Source organism: Fistularia commersonii, chromosome 2 (assembly GCF_037954325.1).
Source record: "Fistularia commersonii isolate RoL2024-O1a breed Wild chromosome 2, RoL_Fcom_v1.0, whole genome shotgun sequence".
Lineage (NCBI taxonomy): Eukaryota > Metazoa > Chordata > Actinopteri > Syngnathiformes > Fistulariidae > Fistularia > Fistularia commersonii.
Genome location: NC_141285.1, coordinates 24,080,294 through 24,098,847, shown reverse-complemented (window position 1 = coordinate 24,098,847; position 18,554 = coordinate 24,080,294). Strand labels below are relative to the sequence as shown.

Below are 18,554 nucleotides of genomic sequence, written 5' to 3'. Positions count from 1 at the left end.
GATGCAGGGGGCAGGAAAAAGGGCAAGTGTATGAAGAAAGCAGCTTTACACCTTCGTGCGGTCAGATTTTAGTCAGAGTGCAAAGACGGAATGTCGGCAAGATTGAGTCGCTCTTGGCTATCTCGGGATTTTTATGTTTTTAAACCGCGTAAACCCAGTACGCCGCCTGATCGGCACCAAACTACGAGCTTACAGTATCGGCGGCCGGGGAGAATGGATACAAGTGGGTATTCACGGATGTGCACAGACACATTTCATGTTTACAGAGCGTACTGACAGATCGATGAGGGGGCCTGGATTTGTCTGAAAACAATAGTTATATGTAGGTTTGAGGTGTGAGCGGAACAGGCACATGATATACTGTTCATGCAGAGTAACATTGCTTTATTAGTCCCGGAGAAGTTCTCCTCTAGCCACTTTCCGTAAGCCCTTACAGCGGTTACACAATGGCGGCGTGGAATGACTCGGTCCTGGGTGAAATCCCCCCGAAGCGCAGTCAACGCCCGGCAGGAATGAAGAGGGAGTGGATTTGAACATGTCCGGACCCACGTGCCTCCCAAACAGGCCGCTATCCGGTGTCCACACCAGGTCCAGGCTACGTTCGGAAGTCAAGCAGAGGTTTTCTGATTCATATTGTTTTCAAACAGTTGCAGGGTCGGACTGTAGTTTTCCCCCGAGCCGCCGTCAAGAGGCCTAAACGGTATCCTATCCTATTACCAGACTTGTAGCTTTGTCAAAAGGGGCCACGCCGCCTGAGATACACCCCGAAACCGCTGCGCTCGCTGTATCTTTGGTCGGGGACGACAGGCAAACACCGCCGGACGGAGTCAAACAGATAATACATTTCAGAGAACATGTGCAAATCCTACCAACCATGACAACTTTTCTTACGGTCAGTAATGTTGCTGCTGAGTTTTTCCTCTTGTGAGACTTCAAGTTAAACCTCCAATCCGGAGACGTTCTGTGTGAACGTGACACACACCGAAGCACCACTTTAATGGAGGCAATCCGATCCAACATTTATCCTTTCTCATCAATCGCCTCTTTTTTTTTTTTTTTTTTAAATCAGTGTCTTAACATCAACATTCATTTTTCCAAAAGCCGTGGGAACACCATCCAGAACAACAAAATAAATCCTAGCCTTTGGGGGGGTTATTTTTTCTATTCTGATGTTATTTTCACCCTCATTTTTCAATACTCGCTTCAACTTTTGAATTGCACTCGCGTACAGATCCTTGAATTCAGTCTCTTCAGGCCTGAATGATGATGTGACTCTCGGCCAAACACATGCGTTTTTATTCGCCGCTTTAAAATCTCCACTCATATGCATGCCGCTGAACACACTGTGAAATACCGCGGTAGCTTCCAGTCGGACCACCAAGGATACTTTGGTTAAGTTATTCACCCCCCAGGGGGAATCCACAGCTGACCGTCAGCTCGGTACCCGAAGCGAAGAAGCAGTACATGTCATAAGCCGGACAGAGTTACCGTCTAATTCATATCTGCTCGACCTGCAATCCAGAAAACTCCTGAAAAGCCGGAGGTCTCGTGTTTCCAGTCTCCTCTTGTCTCCTGCCACAGTATTAGGTTTCCCCACCAGGGGGCAGTCTAGGCCCTGCAAAGCGCTCTTCCAGCCCTGCCTGCTGAATCATTTGCATCACACCTGTGTTTGTAGATCAATGGGCAGACATCTTTGTGCCGCTACTTGTGATTTTGTTGACATGCGACTGATCGTGTCGCCACATCTGAACATCTGCGCGACTCACACGCGAGTCCTCGCTTTTCCTTTTTTTTTTTTCCCCGTCCCGACTCTCAACCTTCACACAACTCTGGATTCTATAGGAGCCCGGCTCTCACATCCCCCCACTGATCAGGTATCTAAACCAATATGGAGTCGGGACGGATGAATTAATGTGGCACTCAGGTCTGCTGGAAGAAGGAGCAGAGAGAAAAAAAAAAAAAAAAAAAAAAAGAGGAGAAGTGAGTTCTCCTGAACCCTCATCAAACGACAGAGGAGAAAGGGGAAGAATTCACCATTGTGCCGGCGCGCCGGAGATGATGAAATTCAAGATCCCCACGCTCTGGCTTCGTCTTAATCTGGGGGCCCAACCTCGCGCTAGGCTAATCCTTCCCCGCTGAATTACTGGCCCTGGCTAGATTGTATTTTGTCATTGAAAATGGCAGTGTCAAACACTACCTTTTTCTCTCCTCTATTTGTTCGTCTGCCAAGGCGAATCGCATAATCAAAAGAGGGAGAGCGAGTGAAGAAAAGGAAGCGACGGAGAGCGGGTGGGAGATGTGGCGGGCTGAAAATGGCTACACAGTAGTATCTCTAAATTGCATGCTACCCTTGCCTTTCGCCCTTTTTCAAATAGGTGCATATTATCAAAAAGGTGGGCAAATTGAGAGTCAAAAGATTGGATGGCTATATGTGAAGGCATTGTGCTGACAGACTCTTTTGAACATGTGTGTGTGTGTGTGCGTGTGTGTGTGTATTCTCTCTGCGTTTGCATATCAGCCAAAGCTGGAGATGGTAAACCAACGTCCCTCATCTTTAAAGCTTTGTGGAGGGATTTAAACGTCGTATACACACTCCACACACACACACACACACACACACACACACGAGTCCCATTGTATATAAAGTGAGGAGCTATCATGTCTGACTACATTGAATATAAAGTGATATGCAGTCGGAGGCCCACGCTCCGGCTCCTCCCCGTCCCTCTCAAAAATACCTTTTTTCCCGCTCAGAGAAGAAGGCATTTCCAAATGTGCCGCTCGCTGCCAAACCCCAGGTCACGCCGTGCGACAGGCGCCCGCCACATGCAGCCCCCTTAAAGTATTGATTTTGAAATTTCCGCTTTAAGTATCGCCCGCTTTAAGCCGTATTTGTAAATGCAGAAGCGTAAGGAGGAAAAAGCTTATCCCGCGTCCATTTGGAAATAAGCGGGCGATCCTGGATTTCATGACATTCGATGTGGATAATACAATCTGCACAGATAAACGCTTGTTGACCTTCTGTATCTGGGATCAATCAGTTCCTTTTTCTTTGGTCGTCGTTGTTTTTCAGAGATTCCTCCGGATAATATTTCCGGCGTGAGTGCATTATTTTAAGGTTTCTCGTGTCTTTCGTGGGACAGTTTTGTTTACATCCGAGGCACTGACATTTCCACATGACAAACGTCTCCCTCAGACGTCCTCACGTGGGCATTTTTACAGCCCACTCAGTACAACCGTCCACACACACACACACACACACACAGGTCACAAATGATCCCCATACCTTTATACGCACACACACACACACACACAAATCCTCTGCATTGTACACACGTCCATGATGTGTGTATTGTCCCCCCCTCCCTTCCCCTCATCTCTGCCTGGAACACATTACGTAGGCCAGTGGCTTGTGAGCGCTGACTGGGCCTCTGGGAAGAAAAACACAATTATTTCAGCCCTCAGCTATTCACGCAAAGGTGACAAAAGCTGGTATGAAGTATGAAATCCCAAAAGTTTCCCCCGTGCCGAGGCCGACAAATTGGGATTAATTTGCGCTTGTGTGCATGCGTGTGTCTCCAAAGTTTTCACCTTTACTCGTTTCAAATTCTTAAATAGTTTGCAGAACTCAAAAGGCCTAATTTATTGTGTCAGAAAGAGGCGTGTGTGTATGTGTGTGTGTGTGTGTGTCCGCTCGGGTTGCCCTTGTGTGCTCAAACAGCTAATAACATATGCTTTTATAGCTAAAAGCTGGAAGCATGTAAATTAGTGTTTGTGTGAGGGGGGTCTTCCTACTGTGGGATCCCGGATTCACACATGCTTTTGAAAATTAATTTAATTAATCACCCCGAGGAGAGGCAACAGATGCTCGTGATTACCCCCTCTATGCCTGGACCCCCTCCCCGCGCAACCACACACACAGCAGACAGACACACCGAATCTCTTAATTGCTGACATTTTCCGCCCGTACGTTGTTTTGCGAGCCGACCGAGGAAACGACAAATAATATAACATTACACACCGGTCCCGATTAGACCGACGGCAAGAAGGTAAAATACGCATCCATCTATCGATGAGGGGTGTGTGTATACGCTTGTGTCTCAATAGCCGTGTTTCTGGTTGTGTGTTCAGCCATTTATGTGTCAGGGCGCTGTGTGTGCATGCGTTCCTGGGTTGTAGGTGGCTGCCGAGACCGGGTGGTCCCTCCCGTCCCCTTAATAGGCTTACTGGCCCCTAATCCACACCACACCACCTCATCACATGGCTTGTCTGCTGACTAACCGGCCCTCCGCCACCATGAGAGTGTGTGTCACAAAGTCCATCTCGGCGCAGGTGCGGCGTCGCTGTGTGACTCTGTGGCGGAGTGTGTGGGCGCCGTGTGAGACTGTCATTTATTCAGCCTGTCGGATCTGTGTTTGCGCAGAGTAATTAGGGGACGCCCGGCTCCCGAGTCCGGAGAGCTTTAGCAAGAGAGTCAAAGTCTTCGGCTTCTCAAATACGTAAATCTGCCTCAAGGCGTTTTCCAGATTTTAACTGTGGTCGGAAGCTGGTCGGAAGCTGCTCGGCGCGACGCGAACAACGCGGTCACCCGTCATAGTCGGTGCGCACGAAGGCGAAGACAAGAGCGCCGTCTCAGATCTCTTAAAAGACTCGTTCTAACAGTCTGCATTGAAAACACAGCGAGTAGAAGATCGCAATCCCTCAAGGGGTAAACAGGAAAAAACAGCCCAACAAACCAACAAAAAAAAAAAAAAATCAACAAACCTCTACTCCAAAATCACAGGCGCTCCCTCACTGTCACATTTTGACACACTTGGCACAAACCGAATTATCTTCCATCAGTGTGTATGTGTGTGTGAGCCGTGCTCGTACACACATACACACACGTGTTTGTTAATTAAACCGATTAAACCGCCACTCTTGATAATGTGGGGCTTCGAGTCAATGCTTGCGTCATCATCTTATACTGTTTGTTTATGTTGTGTGTGTGTGTGTGTGTGTGTGTGTGTGTGTGTGTGTGTGTGTGTGTGTGTGTGTTTGTGTGTGTGTGTTTGTCTAGCCTAGCTGTATTTAGTCTCTTTACAGTTGTTTTGTCTGCATTTATGTTTTATCTCCCCCCCACACACTTTATTTAGTATCTCATTCTTGTGTTCCTGGTGTGTGTGTGTGTGTGTGTGTGTGAGTCTTTCTTTGAGAGCGGTGTGCACGTAGAGGTCTTTATGTTTGCGTGTGTGACTTTGTGTCTGAGTGTGGTGTTGGTGAATGTGTCTTGTCCCACTGGCCCAGGTTTTGACCTCAGCTTTCATCTTCTTAGTCTGAGGCTCCTGCTTCCCCGCTGCGCTCCACTCCCAGCCAACAACCAAGCAGATGTCACCAGACACACACACACACACACACACACACACACACACTCACACGGCAAACATTTCCTGTCATGAATACACGAAGGCATTCATTGAACCTGAAGCTTGTGCACACAAACAGTATAATCTGACGCACAGACGCCACGGCATCCTGTCACACATACAGTTAAAGTTACTTTTATCACATTACATTTGTGTTTTGCCTCACACATTATGATATTTGACCCCAAACAAACATTAAAAGACCAGTACCACCTGGGAAACATTCTTATTCCAACCCGTGTAACCTTCAAATCAGAGACCTCTTTATCCCAGGATGATGTGTTTAAAACTCAATCAGTCTCTGAAACAATGTTAGTGTATCGAAGAATAGCTGGCTTTTATTAAAACTGCGATAAAGAAGGTGACGACCATATTGATCATGGGAGACTATTTGCCCACAAACCCTCTGTCTGCTTGTGAACTTAGCTGTTTACCATTACTAGGTGGCTCACTGGACACACGGCTAGTCAATTAGTTACGCCCTTAGTTCTGTTTGTGTAAACAAACAGCATTAACTACCGTCATTTCTGGACTATTGAACGCACCTGAATATAAGCCGCACCGGCTACAAATAACAAAATAATTATATGTGTACGCAGAATTTTGATACACAGAAGCATTTTTTTTTTTTACTTTTTAATCAAATACATACCGGTAACATCCGCAAATGTCTACTGGAAATGCTTTTTTCCGAACAGTGCCTGTAACACGACTGATGAAAAAGATGAATAATAAATAAAACAAGGAAAAGTCCATCCGTTTTCTATCCCCGCTTTGTGCTACTCCAGCCGATCGCTATCTTTGTCTTCTTCCTGCGCACTAAAACTACTGAAGTCGTCTTCTTTGGTGTCGGAATTGAACGGCCTGAGAATTTCACGGTCATTGCATTGGTCCGACGTGACGAGGCAAAATGTTTCGGGGGCACGAAGCTCGCTAGCCCCCCCAAAATCTTTAAATTAGCCGCAGTGTTCGAAGCGGCTTCTAGTCCGGAAATGACTGCACACGAGTTCCTACCCTGACAGAGAAGTAACATTCAAACCGTTGACTAAACTCACATTTCTCTCAAATGATAAAGTTGTATCACCTTCATTTGTTTTTCTTTCTACAGAAAAAGCAGAAAAAAAACTGTTTTACCACAGAGCTGCGCTAAGGCTGCGAGCCCCATATTGGGACTGTGGGATCACATGCTAGTGGTGCCATTAATTCTGGAACAGATGTGAAAGAATCAACCTATTTCAATGACAGAATGATGGTGGCTGTTGTCCCGGCAATGCCTGTTGTGCTCTGCATGGGCCGCCAGCCTTCATAAGTGTGCCAGGCGAAGAACCAACACGCACCTCCCGTTACTGCCCCGTGTTCCCGAACAGACCCGGAAAATTCACACGTCGACACTAACTCGGATACCGCCGCGTCTGCTGAAGCACAATTTTCGTATCGCGGGTCGGTGAGCCTTGACCCGGCGACGGTTAAGCTGAGGTGTGTGAGAGACAAGGAGGTAGGAGGAGTGGTGGAGGTGTGAAGGTGGACTGAGGTTCTGTTTGTTTTGAAGGTGTGCTGCTAGTGTCTGTTCCCGTGCCGAACGCTGACTCTCCTGTTGGACTTTGTCTCTGCCTGCAAAACCCAAAGTGCAGCAGCCCCTTCCCACCGCCGAGGGCGCGCACGTAGAGGAAAATCCATAGGACGCAGGGCTGCGGAACCTTGCACGGTGATATTGAAGTGTTACGCGAATTCTGATTTTTTTTTTTTTTTTTCTTTTCAAATACAAACTCAAAACTTCTTGCACAAGTGAGGCGCAGCGTTAACGACGGTATTACTCAATCAGGCCTCTTCATCTCTGCATGTTGTTGCAGGAAAAGTAATGATGAAAATGCCATTCCGGTGTCGACAGTTTTTTTTTCCCTCGGGGGAAAATAATTTGCATGGAAAGAAGGAATATTTAAAGAGTGTTCCGCATAGTACGTTACATAAAGACTGATGAATGGCAGTCGTGGTCCCTCAGATGTTTCACTCTGGTATTTTTCGTGTGTTTTCCCCGTGTGGCTGTTTGAGCCATTCATGAAAGCATTTTCCTTCCCAGGTCTGTTGTCTTCTCTCTTTCCATGTCCCTCAATCTTGTTTGTGTATTATTGGCCGCCACGCCCTGTGTTATCAGTCATCTCATGGGTCGTCCCCCTATCGCTTCATGGCCAAACATCCTCTCAACTGTTCTCCTCCTCCTTGGTTTACCCTAATCCAGCTCCTCATTCTCACCTCTCCTTATTTTTCGCGATGCTTTGCGGAAATGGTTGTTCACCCGGCTGGAGAACGGCGCGCGGCGCCATTGGACAATGGCGGCGGAACAGTTATTATCTCCATCTCTCTGTTATTTATTTTTCCTCCGCGCGTCTTAAGATGGCTGCTCGCGATGGAGACAGGCCCGTGTGGCCCGCAAAACACCGGTCCTCGCAAATCCCCCTGTTTATCCACAAGCTTGACCCGCCGGGCCGCGCGGGCGGGTTGTTCATTCAGCAGATACGCGTGATTTCCTCGTGGGTGGCGGTGGCACAGAAAGAAAATGTGCGTAGGCACGAAGTTATGAACTTAGTGTGCAAGGTGACTCGTTGGCATTATCTCCCGCAGATCCCCTCGCAGTCACCGCGTTCCCGTTTGCGAACACAGACGGTTACCGGGAGGCCGAGGCGATCGTTCCGCTAAGTGGCGTCGAATAGGTCTTGTGACGTTCCGGGACGCCACGGCTAAGCCGCCCACTGACAGTTCGAACGACCTCTCAACACAACCTGCAACATTTGGGCTACAAAGCCGCGCTCGGAGCGCCACGCCCAGAGGGTCACCGAGTCAGGAATTTGCGGCGACCTGCAGTGGAGGCGCAGACACTCGGGCGGCGAGGAGTGCGTCCGGGGGACACGGTCCAACCGAGAAGCGTTTAGTAAAGCCACGCGAAAATGTTTTAAACTTACATGCAAGCAAAAGAAATTTGCATTTTGATGAGGGCCTCTTGAAGTCAGTCAGTAAATATGGTGACCCCGGACTGCCTTATTGGTGTGGAGTTCAATCTGGGAGGATGAAAAATTTAAATGGCTCAGCTGCAATGCACATTTTTTTCATACGCGGGGAGGGGGGGGGGGGGAGTTTGAATTTTGTGCATGTGTCTCGCATATAAATGCACATTAACAGAATGCATGTAAACAGAACTGGGGAAACCTTTTGTGCTGGTGCGGGAAAAAGAATTTCAAAGAACAATCACACACACACACACACACACACACACACACACACACTAAGGCAAACCAGCTCCTTATCCAATCCCTCCACTAATTCCCCCTTGGTAGAAGGTGTTCATTGTTTCTCTTTCATTCTAATCTCTCCCTCTCCTTTTTTAAAAAATCCATATTAGATTCTCTTTGAGTTGGCCACAATCAGAGGCACTGAAGCAGAGCATCACCCTGCTAATGCTCTTTGTCTCCCCAGATTTGTCACTTAGCATGGAGAGTACACCTTTGTCATGGAACGGGGCGGGAGAGAGGCAGACTCTCACTCGGAGCAATTGTTTCTTGTCGCAGGCCATCTTAGCCCACCTGCCCCCCTTAAGCAAATCAGCTTTGCTCTGGATTAGGGCCCTATCATAGCCCCGTCAGATCTCGGCAGCTGCCTAAAACCGCTAAAACAAACAGATCCTTAAAGTGGGAATGGAGTCTATATGGAGAATCTTTGCTGTCTTCACCTGGAATTTGTCATTCGGCGTCTGAAGTAACGGGGGCTCCGACCTGTTGAAATAAACTGCGCTCCAGTTTCAGGAAGGGAAACTAAAGCAAGGGGAAAGATGCAATGCTGTAAATGCAGATGTTCTTGTTTTAGGTGTCCTGCAAGGTAACAGTCTTGAGGTTGTCATCCATCGTAAAATGAAGGGCAGGTGGGACAAATACGGGCCCGAGGGGTCCGTGTTGCATGTGTTATATGTTATATGAAAACATTTTTTATTGGGTTTTGTCTGACATCTGTGCTGCTTCCACAACCTCGCTAGCTCTCCTTATCCACTACTTAACCCATTCACGTCACGCCGTAACTCTGCTGTCTTTCTTATCCTCGTTGGTCCCAGCCAGCCAGCCAGCCAGCCATCCCGCCCGCGTCCCGACTATTTTTGTTTACTTATTTTCATTCAGTCATTGCTGCCATTGTCCGTTATTAGCCCTTGTTCTCCCTGCTGTCTATTTACTCATGGATGACTTGCTATCTTCTCGCTTCTATTTATTTCATTTTTATTTCTATTTTTATTTATTATTTTTTTCTGACATAACTGCTACGCTGCTGTGACAAAGTAATTTCCCCTATGGGGGTCAATACGTTTTATCTTATCTAATGCCACTGAGGTCTTGTTATTGGACAAGACAGTTGTCTTTCCACCGTTGCTATCCGGCATAGAGGGTGAACTCGCAGTGACATCAGGTGTCGGTTATTGCGATTCAAGGAGGACGGCAGCTCTTTGCTCACAAACTCCGAACAACACACGCCGTCCACATATGTGTGCAAAACGAGTGGAAGTCAATGAACTGCGAGTCCCTTCGGTGAGGAACGTTTTCCGCATGCTGGGAGTTTGTGTACCACTCGCTATTGACAGACACCGTCAGCCAAAACAAACACTCATACAGATGATTATAGTCGTAAATCCTGCATTTTCAGGACAACAATCATGATCGGCAAAACAGTGTCAGCGTCTGATCACACAATTGAATAGTAATTAGAAGTTAAAGAGCGACATTGTTTGAGGAACTGATTCAAAGTTTGACAATCCAGGATGAAGTCCTCTGTCAGATGGTTGCTATGTGACTGTAAATGTTTTTTATGGGTTATTGCGCATTTGTTCTTCTTCTTGTCCTTTGGGCTTTTCCCTTCTGGGAAATCCTCCTCTCTCACACCAACTACCTTCATATCCTCTCTCACGACGTCCATAAATCTTCTCTTTGGTGTTCCTCTAGACCTCCTGCCTAGTAACTCCAATTCCAGCATCCGTCAACTAATATATTCAGTTTCCCTCCTCTGCACATGACTGAACCATCTCAGTCCGGCTTCTCTGATCTTCCCTCCTAAACATCTGACATGTGCTGTTCCTCTGATAGACTCGTTCCTGATCCCATCCGTCCTGGTCACCTCCAAAGAGAACCTCAACATCTTCATCTCTGAGGGTTATGATGCAGTTGAATGGCCTAATGCTTTACACCTGACTTTGCCATTCTTGCTGTTGACTGCAGATATCGGTGTGTAGCACACAGTGCTGCGAAAGCGTTACGTTACATTACATCACCAACAGAACTATAGTTTTATTTGCATAAATAAACCGCGTTTTGAACTTTGCTGGCTTAACTGGTTTAATATTTCAATTCAATAATGACACTTTCTTAAATGGTTTCCCTTTGACTTACTTTCAATGAGTCATAGACTCTGTAAAATTAGGTGAAAGCTCACGCGAACTTGGGTGGTCGAGCACAATCGACAGCCACTCTGTCACACACACACACACACACACACACACACGACTACTCATACATGGATGGCCAGCCCGCCTACCTCGCCCTCTTCCATGTACTCAAATTCGTCAAGCCCCACACACACTCACACACACACACAACACAGATGCTATCACCCCCACCGATGTTGCCGGCGTGGTAAATGTGCGGCCTTGATATCTAAACCCCTGCATGATGCAAGGGCAGTAATCAATCCCTGATATAGAAGCTGGGGGTATTGGCTCAGCGGGTGCGCCCGTCTGGTGATGTTATGAGCTATTTTGGTCCTTGATGATGGCAGGAGATGGTGAAACGGTGAGAAAAGTGATGAGCGGGCACTTCATCGGCCGGGGATGAACTCGGGCTATAATCCAGTCCGCCCGTTCCCTGCGCCGCCAATCTGGACCCCCGTCTTTCTGACTCCCTCACCCCCTCTTCTTCTGGCTTCCCACAACTTTTCTTTCCCCCCCCTTTGATATCCACCTCTCTGTCTTTACCCTTCTCTCTTTCCATTTCCTGGCCACCCTCTTCTTTCCTCCCCCTCCTCCCCCCAACAGCACCACCATGTCCCTTTCCCTCTCTCTCTCTTGCAGAAGTGCAGAGCCAGGGCTTTTGGCTGGTGGTAATTTATTTTCCCATTAGCCCCCTGTCTGAAGTGCATGCTCTGGGTCTGAGTGTGAGTGGGGTGTACTGAGGGCCACCCAAAAGAAAGACCCAGAGAGTCAGAGAGAGGAGGGCACTCTGGACACACTGATAAGACCTGAATGAGAGAGGGAAAGAAGGAAAGAGGGAGAGTGTGTGTGTGTGGGGGGGGGGGGGGGGGGTACAGCAATTTAGGGAGAACGAGTGCCTATAGAATATGAGCTTGGTCTCTCGCTCTCTCTTTATCTCAGACCAAAATAAAAACGGCAGATTTCAATGGATTAGCGCCGAAGCGAGCGGCGGTGGGAGAGAAGAGCAACGACGGGTTCATTTGGCGTCATTTGAGGGGAAGCGTAAATAGGCGATGTTTCCGGACGCCAGAATCGAGGCTTCGCCTGGTTACTCAGGTGTACCTTTGGGTCGCAATTATTCAGATCAAGTGAAGAGAGTCGGACTCTCGTGAAGGACGCCCTCGGTGAGACGGAGTAACCTTTGACCTCCTGGCGCAGGCTACCTCGAGAGACCGCGCTCACTTTTCTCATCTCGGCCTTTCCATCATCTTCACCCATCGGACGCAACGTTCCCCCCCTCCTGTCCTTGTCTTGCTGTCGCCCCGAACCCCGCAAACAATTCGGCGTGTGGTGTGTCCCGGCCGGAAAATCCCGATGAAAAAGATCCGGTGCTTTTAGAGCGCGTTTTTGTCTTCTCAGAAAACTTTAAGACCTGTCTCACCCAGTCAATGCAAGGATTTTCCTTTTCAAATGTCGTTTTTTCCAGGACTGTATATATACTGCTCAAAAAAATAAAGGGAACACTTGAACAACACAATGTAACTCCAAGTCAATCACACTTGTGTGAAATCATAGTGTCCACTCAGGAAGCAACACAGATTCATTTTGACTTGTTTTAAGGACATTACATCAAAGTTGGATCAGCCTGGAGTTTGTTTTTACACTTTAATCTGGAGTGTGATTCCTAATCCAGACCTCCATGGTTGGTTGATACAATTGATTTCCATTGATCATTTTTGTGTGATTTTGTTGTCAGCACATTGAACTGTGTAAAGAGTAAAGTATTTCATAAGAATATTTCATTCATTTAGATCTAGGATGTGTTTTTTAAGTGTTCCCTTTATTTTTTTGAGCAGTGTATTTACCTCACCCTGGCCGCTGTGTCATGACGTATCCCCTCTCGAGCGTGGTTTTGTACCCATTGTCCACCTGGCAGTGGACTCCACATCCAACAATCCCATATCGAGTTTCTTGGTGTTTTTACAAAAGGACTCCGTCTCTGGAGCTCAGTGTCATTCTATATTTGGATATTAATCCCAAAAACCACAGCACACACTGTGCTGTAATCTGCCGTCCTTCACTTTAAAACAAGCCTAATCCGGCTCTTGTGGTGACTAATCGCTCTTCTCTTGATCTCCTCGCTCATTTATTCACTTACTTTTCCTCAACTGTTTGTCACCAGCGTTTTGATGGGGCGTTGGGTCCAGAAGAGCGGAGAAATCCTGTGGTCTGTCTTCTCTTTCGTGTGTGTGTGTGTGTGTGTGTGTGTGTGTGTGTGAGTGTGTGTGTGTCGTCATGAAAATACACATGAAAGCCGTTTGCACACTTCCTCCCATTATTAATGCCATTGTTATTGTAATTCATATAGCCACTGTGATAGTATTGCATGCCTTTTAATGTCCATTGTTGCCTTTTAAAATACACGCATATACACACTGCTTGGGGAAAAAAAATAAATCCTCGCATATAATGGTAGCAGATGAATAAATTGGTCCTAATCTGTGTGTGTGTGTGTGTGTGTCTGCTAACGCCAATAGTGCAGTATTCATAGGTGGTATGTAAAAGGGCTTGTGTTATCACTTATCAGGGAGACCAAATTGACACAGAGGAATCAGTCCATTGTGTGTGGATTCAAAGAGAGATGTGAGCACATTGGATGTCTCTATTTCCAATAACTGTGACCTTGAGGCAAGAGGAATAGCACGCTCCCCCCCCACCAATCCCCCACATACAATATGCTGACTGCTGAATTTAGCCGGAGCCGTCTGATTTTGGGCGTCGGGACGTCGGACTAATCGCAGCTGCCTCAGGCTTATTCTGTAGGGTACATTTAGGGAGTTGGTTTTTTTTTTTTGTAAATTACAAAGGCCTGCACGGAAGCTCTGGGGATCCGATGTTTAAATTGTGCCCTCTTTAATTCAGTATGATCCCCTTCCTTCCCCCAAAAATGATGTTCTCAGCTCAGTCTTATTGATTTGTTTTTGTTTTTTTTTTTTTTATAAATGCTGATCTTTATTGCATAGCAAGACAGACCTAGCATTGACCTTCGCAATATATATATATGTGTGTAGATTACAATCATTTTAATAGGGCATGGAATTGTTCTTCATCTAAGTTAGCCCTTTAATGAACTTATCAAGCAGAGAATCTTCAATCTTTTTGTTCAAACACAAATAATGAAATTAATATTGTCACATTACAGCAGCACTCCCAGTTAGCGGTTAGCTTCCTTGATTGTCCTTATGTGCCTTTACATGTCAGCCACTGTTAGCCCCAGTTGAATTGTTGTGATGAGACACTGTGCAGTGAGAGCAGGTCTGCCTGAATTACATCCCTAACAATTGTCACTTTGAATTCTGGTATTTAATTATAATTATTCTACAGGTTTTTGGCTCACGGTCACCCCTTTTTTTGCCTAGCTGTCTCTGCAGCCGTGGACTTTTTGTGTTTTGTTTCTGTCTAGATTTGAAAACCATCCCAGTTTACTCCAGTGCCCATATGAGACATAAAACAAGAACCATGTAAAATGTTGTACATCGGAATTTAAAGCGTGAGCACGTCTCAGAACAAGATCACGTGTGGAAAAAGTGGATCTTTGCATCTCTTTGGATCTTTGGGGAGTGGCAGATGTGTCTCGTCTGCTATGAACTGGTCATTAGCAGCTGCCAACTAAATAAAATGCTGATCAATGGATGGTTTTAGAGTTTGAATGTAACTCAGGCAGTCTGAGTGTTAGCTATTGACCTCTGTTTGTCCTTTTCTTCCCCTGTTTGGGATCTTTGTTTTGTGGCAGCAGGCTTAAGTCAGATAATCATCGGCTTGATGTGATTCATCACTTCCCATCATTGAGACGCCGCGTTCATATCGCGTTTCTATTTTCCTCAACAACACGCTAACTATGCTTTCACTCGGCCAATCAAAACTTCAACAACTGCTCCTCGTAACCGGGTCGGCCGCAGACGACGGACAAACAGACCGACCGGAACGCTACGTCTTGTTTCCACGTGCCTTTTGCGGTGACGTTTCATTGAAATGCTAGCGTAGCGCACGTCCTCTAAAGCGTTAGTAAAAGCGCTACTGTAGCGATCAATGGGCAATATTGACCACGTTTGTCAAAATGAGAAACCGGCCCACCGATGACGTGTGCTTAAAAAGCCATTAGCTGATTGGCGTGCGTGCGTGCGTACGTACGTGCGCGCGTGCGTGCACCAGGTCCTCTCTAAGTAGTCCGTTCTTCAGCACTCATTCTAATTAATCCATCTGCGACTGAAAAAAGGACACGTTTGTACCCCTCCTCCCCGCTGCCCGTCGTCCCGCTGGCATTTTGGGCCGGGGGATTCAGCGGGACCCCCGGGCACCCCTCCTGCCCCGACCCCCGCCCCCCCACCAGGGGAGCATCTGTGGATCGATGCCGAGCCAGCTGGCATGGAGGGAGCGGGGCGGGCACCCACCGTCGCCGCCATTCACAGGCAAGCAGGAGTGGGCAGAGCGGCGAGGGGCCTCGGGTGTGAACCTTCCAGTCCTGGGGGTCTTTTTCTGCATTTCTCCTCTCCTGACACATGTTGCCTGCGTCAGAGATAACTTGGCGTCAAACAATGAAGTGCATTTTGAATGAGATGCAGCCAGGGGGCAGCAAACAGCCATCTCCCACCCCTCCCTCCCGCCCGCCCGCCCGTCTTTTCTAATTCCTATTATCCAATATGTTATTTCGCTCTTCCTCCTCCACACACTCTCTCTCTCTCTCTCTCTCTCTCCGCCTGTGCCCCCCTCCCACAAAACACACACACACACACACACAGGTATTTAGTTATTCTCTGGGCTCAGAAAGAGAGAGCACATTGATAGTCCTATCCGTTGTGTAATAAATTAAACTTCTGCATTGTCCTTTCTTTTCATTTTACACATTGTCACAACCTCCCAGTCTCTCTAATCCCCCCCCCCCCCTCTCGACACACACACACACACACACACCTCCCCTTCACCTTCTCCCAAACACACACGTACCAGCTCACACATTGATTGACAAGCAGCATCCGGGGAAATAGAGCAGATTTCCATTGTTTGCCGCCGCTACCCAAATCTGTTGAAACGTTTATTCCATTCTTTTGCCGGGATATTTGCATATCCTTAAGTAGTTCCTATTTTTCACCCCTCCCTTTCTCTTTTCTTCCCCATCCTCATTTTAACTAAATCCCCTCTTCTTAAGTGTTTGGTGCATTTGGAAAATTCATTCATAAAGTATCTACATGCGCTATTAGCTTAGTATAATAGCCAGGGTGTAATCTGCAGAGAGATAAGAGGTGGAGAGTTTTTTTTTTTTTTTTTTTTTTTTTTTCGTTTTTTTCGTCTCCCCCCCCCCCTTCTTCCCTCCTGATCGGGTGCACTTTGGACAAGTGTGGCGGTGGGGCGATGATACGACATTATGTTCCTCAGCCAAGGAGACCGGGCTCAAATGTCAGCATGAAATGTCAAGTGGCCTCTCCAGTCAGTCGGTCAGATTCCTCTGTAGTTTTTTTTTTTTCTTCTTATTTAATTATTTTCCCCTTGCAAGGTGCGGGCTGGAAACAGGAGAAAGGGGCCTCACGGGAGCGTCGGAAACCGTGGTTGGAAATAGCTGTTTGGAGAAACAACAAAAACAAGAATCTCCGGTCGTAGAGCCAATATTGGTCCAGCGTGAGAGCCACGAAGGGCTTGTCGGACAGCGTCTGCTGTCGATCATTCACTGACAAGAAGGTTTCGGGGCTCCCGTTCTCCTCCAGGTCAAGATATTTCTTTCCCCTAGCATTGGCTGTCTTTCCGTGAAAAGCAATGCAACCCCTCTGATATCCAACGGCAGCTTGACTCAATTGATAGGACCCCTCAGGATACTGCCAGACGGTCCCGAGACCTGAAGTAGGAATTCACAATGCTTATTTTTCGCTAGTCTTGCCCATCGTTTTCCCCCGATGAAGGTTTGCCGCCGATATGTTGGCACGCTCCGGCGCTATTGTTCCAAATCAAAGCCAACTTCACAATTGTCGGTGTCAACAGAAGCTCCTCTCTGGTTTGGCCGAAAGCAAGAACGTTCCCACACTGGAGCAGCGGGATGGGCCTTTGAAATCAGTCACCCGAGCCAACAGTTTTGCAGCCCTCGGGCTAACAGCTAGCATCGTACAGTTATTGTAACACCTAGCCGTCGCTGCCTCGGAGAGCTGATCGAAGCCGGTTGTTTGGACGTCAGTGTCGTCATTGTTGATATTGCGATCGACGTCCATTTAAACTCGACGTGCAAGTGACAAAAACAGCTAAATAAAGCGGTATCTGAGGCGAGTGTAGCTGCCGTGATAAGCTCAGACACAACGGTACCCTCGTGACAGCCCTCCCCGTTCCCTCCAAAGAAGGGAGCGCATCTTCCTATGCCTATTAGCCTTAGTAAGATGAGTAAATAAACATTTCATTTTGAAATGATAGCGATAATGATGAAGTGGTAACTGGGTCCTGTTTATAGGCAAAATCCGTGAAGTAGAAACCTTTATTTTTTTTTTTACAATTAATATACAATTAAATACTCTATTATACATCGCTGCTGTCGTCGTTATGTTTTTTTCTTCCTTCTTTATGGAACGAACGGAAGATTGATTAATCCCGTAATGCCGACCTACAGCCGCATAGCTTTTACCTTCCCTTAGCATGTCCAGAAGTTTAACTTTATCTGCGATAGATAGCATCTTCCGCTGCCTTTTGGGCCCTGCGAGGTGCTTTTGTCGCTCCAGAGCGTTTTGTCAACATTATGGGTTTTTGCGAGAGAATTTGCACGTACGTAATGTAAATTTGGCAAGCTGTTTTACGTACGTGTACATATTAAACTGCAACGTTATTGACGCACAGGTAGAGAAGAAGCGGAGTGACTTTTTAGCCAATCAGAATGCAGAACACGACGCACGATGCAAATCCGTGACGTAGCGAAACCGTGAAAAGTAAACGGCGTTATAGCGAGGGATCGCTGTATTTCGAAGACGACCACACACATTCATTCGGAAGGTTACTGTCTAACATGGTGAACGGTGTTTTGTGTAATTTGGACTACAGTATTCAGAGTCACTGCACAGCGACAGAGCGCATGGATTTCCCCACGGCTGGCCTACACATTGCTTTATCACTTACTGTACTTGGTTTCTCACTATATTACCAATAGCTCTGCCATGATACACTGATACCGTCTGCGTGTGTGTGTTTGTGTGTCTGCGGATGAATCCTCCGCGGCCCTCTGCGATAAGGCTAAGATGCAGTTTTCCGCCCAGAGTGAGACCCTCTGAGATTTGCGCGTGTGTTTTCGTACGCAAAGACATCGGGACACGGAGAACGCTAAGAGCCCGTATCGTTTTATCTCCATACACGGCAGAGCCGAAGCGCGTAGGTACGCGCGCCCTCGGTTTGGCGTCGCGCGGAAGCGAGCTAGCTGCTCGGCTTTGTTCGGCACCGCGCACCAGAGGACGGGTCCTTGGGGCTCGATTCACATTTGAGACAAGAAGGTAGATTTCCGTCCTGTAATCGCTCGAGTGTGTGTGTGTCTGTGCATTTCTATGCTGCTTTTCAACAACCACGTGTTAAAATGAAGATACAGGGGGTAGAATGAAAGTAATTTATGGGGGTTGTGGGGGGGGGGTGATAACTGCCGCTGCCTTCATTTCACATATTCTTATCAAGAGAGATCTGCGTCGCAGCGGCCGGCATTT

General features: G+C 47.2%; 1 protein-coding gene across 7 annotated transcripts in view; it reads left to right on the top strand.

Annotated features, from left to right (window-relative positions):
- ehbp1 (EH domain binding protein 1) overlaps positions 1 to 18,554 on the top strand; it is a 142,210-nt gene that overhangs the window by 22,936 nt on the left and 100,720 nt on the right. The gene's annotated exons all lie outside the window — the stretch shown is intronic.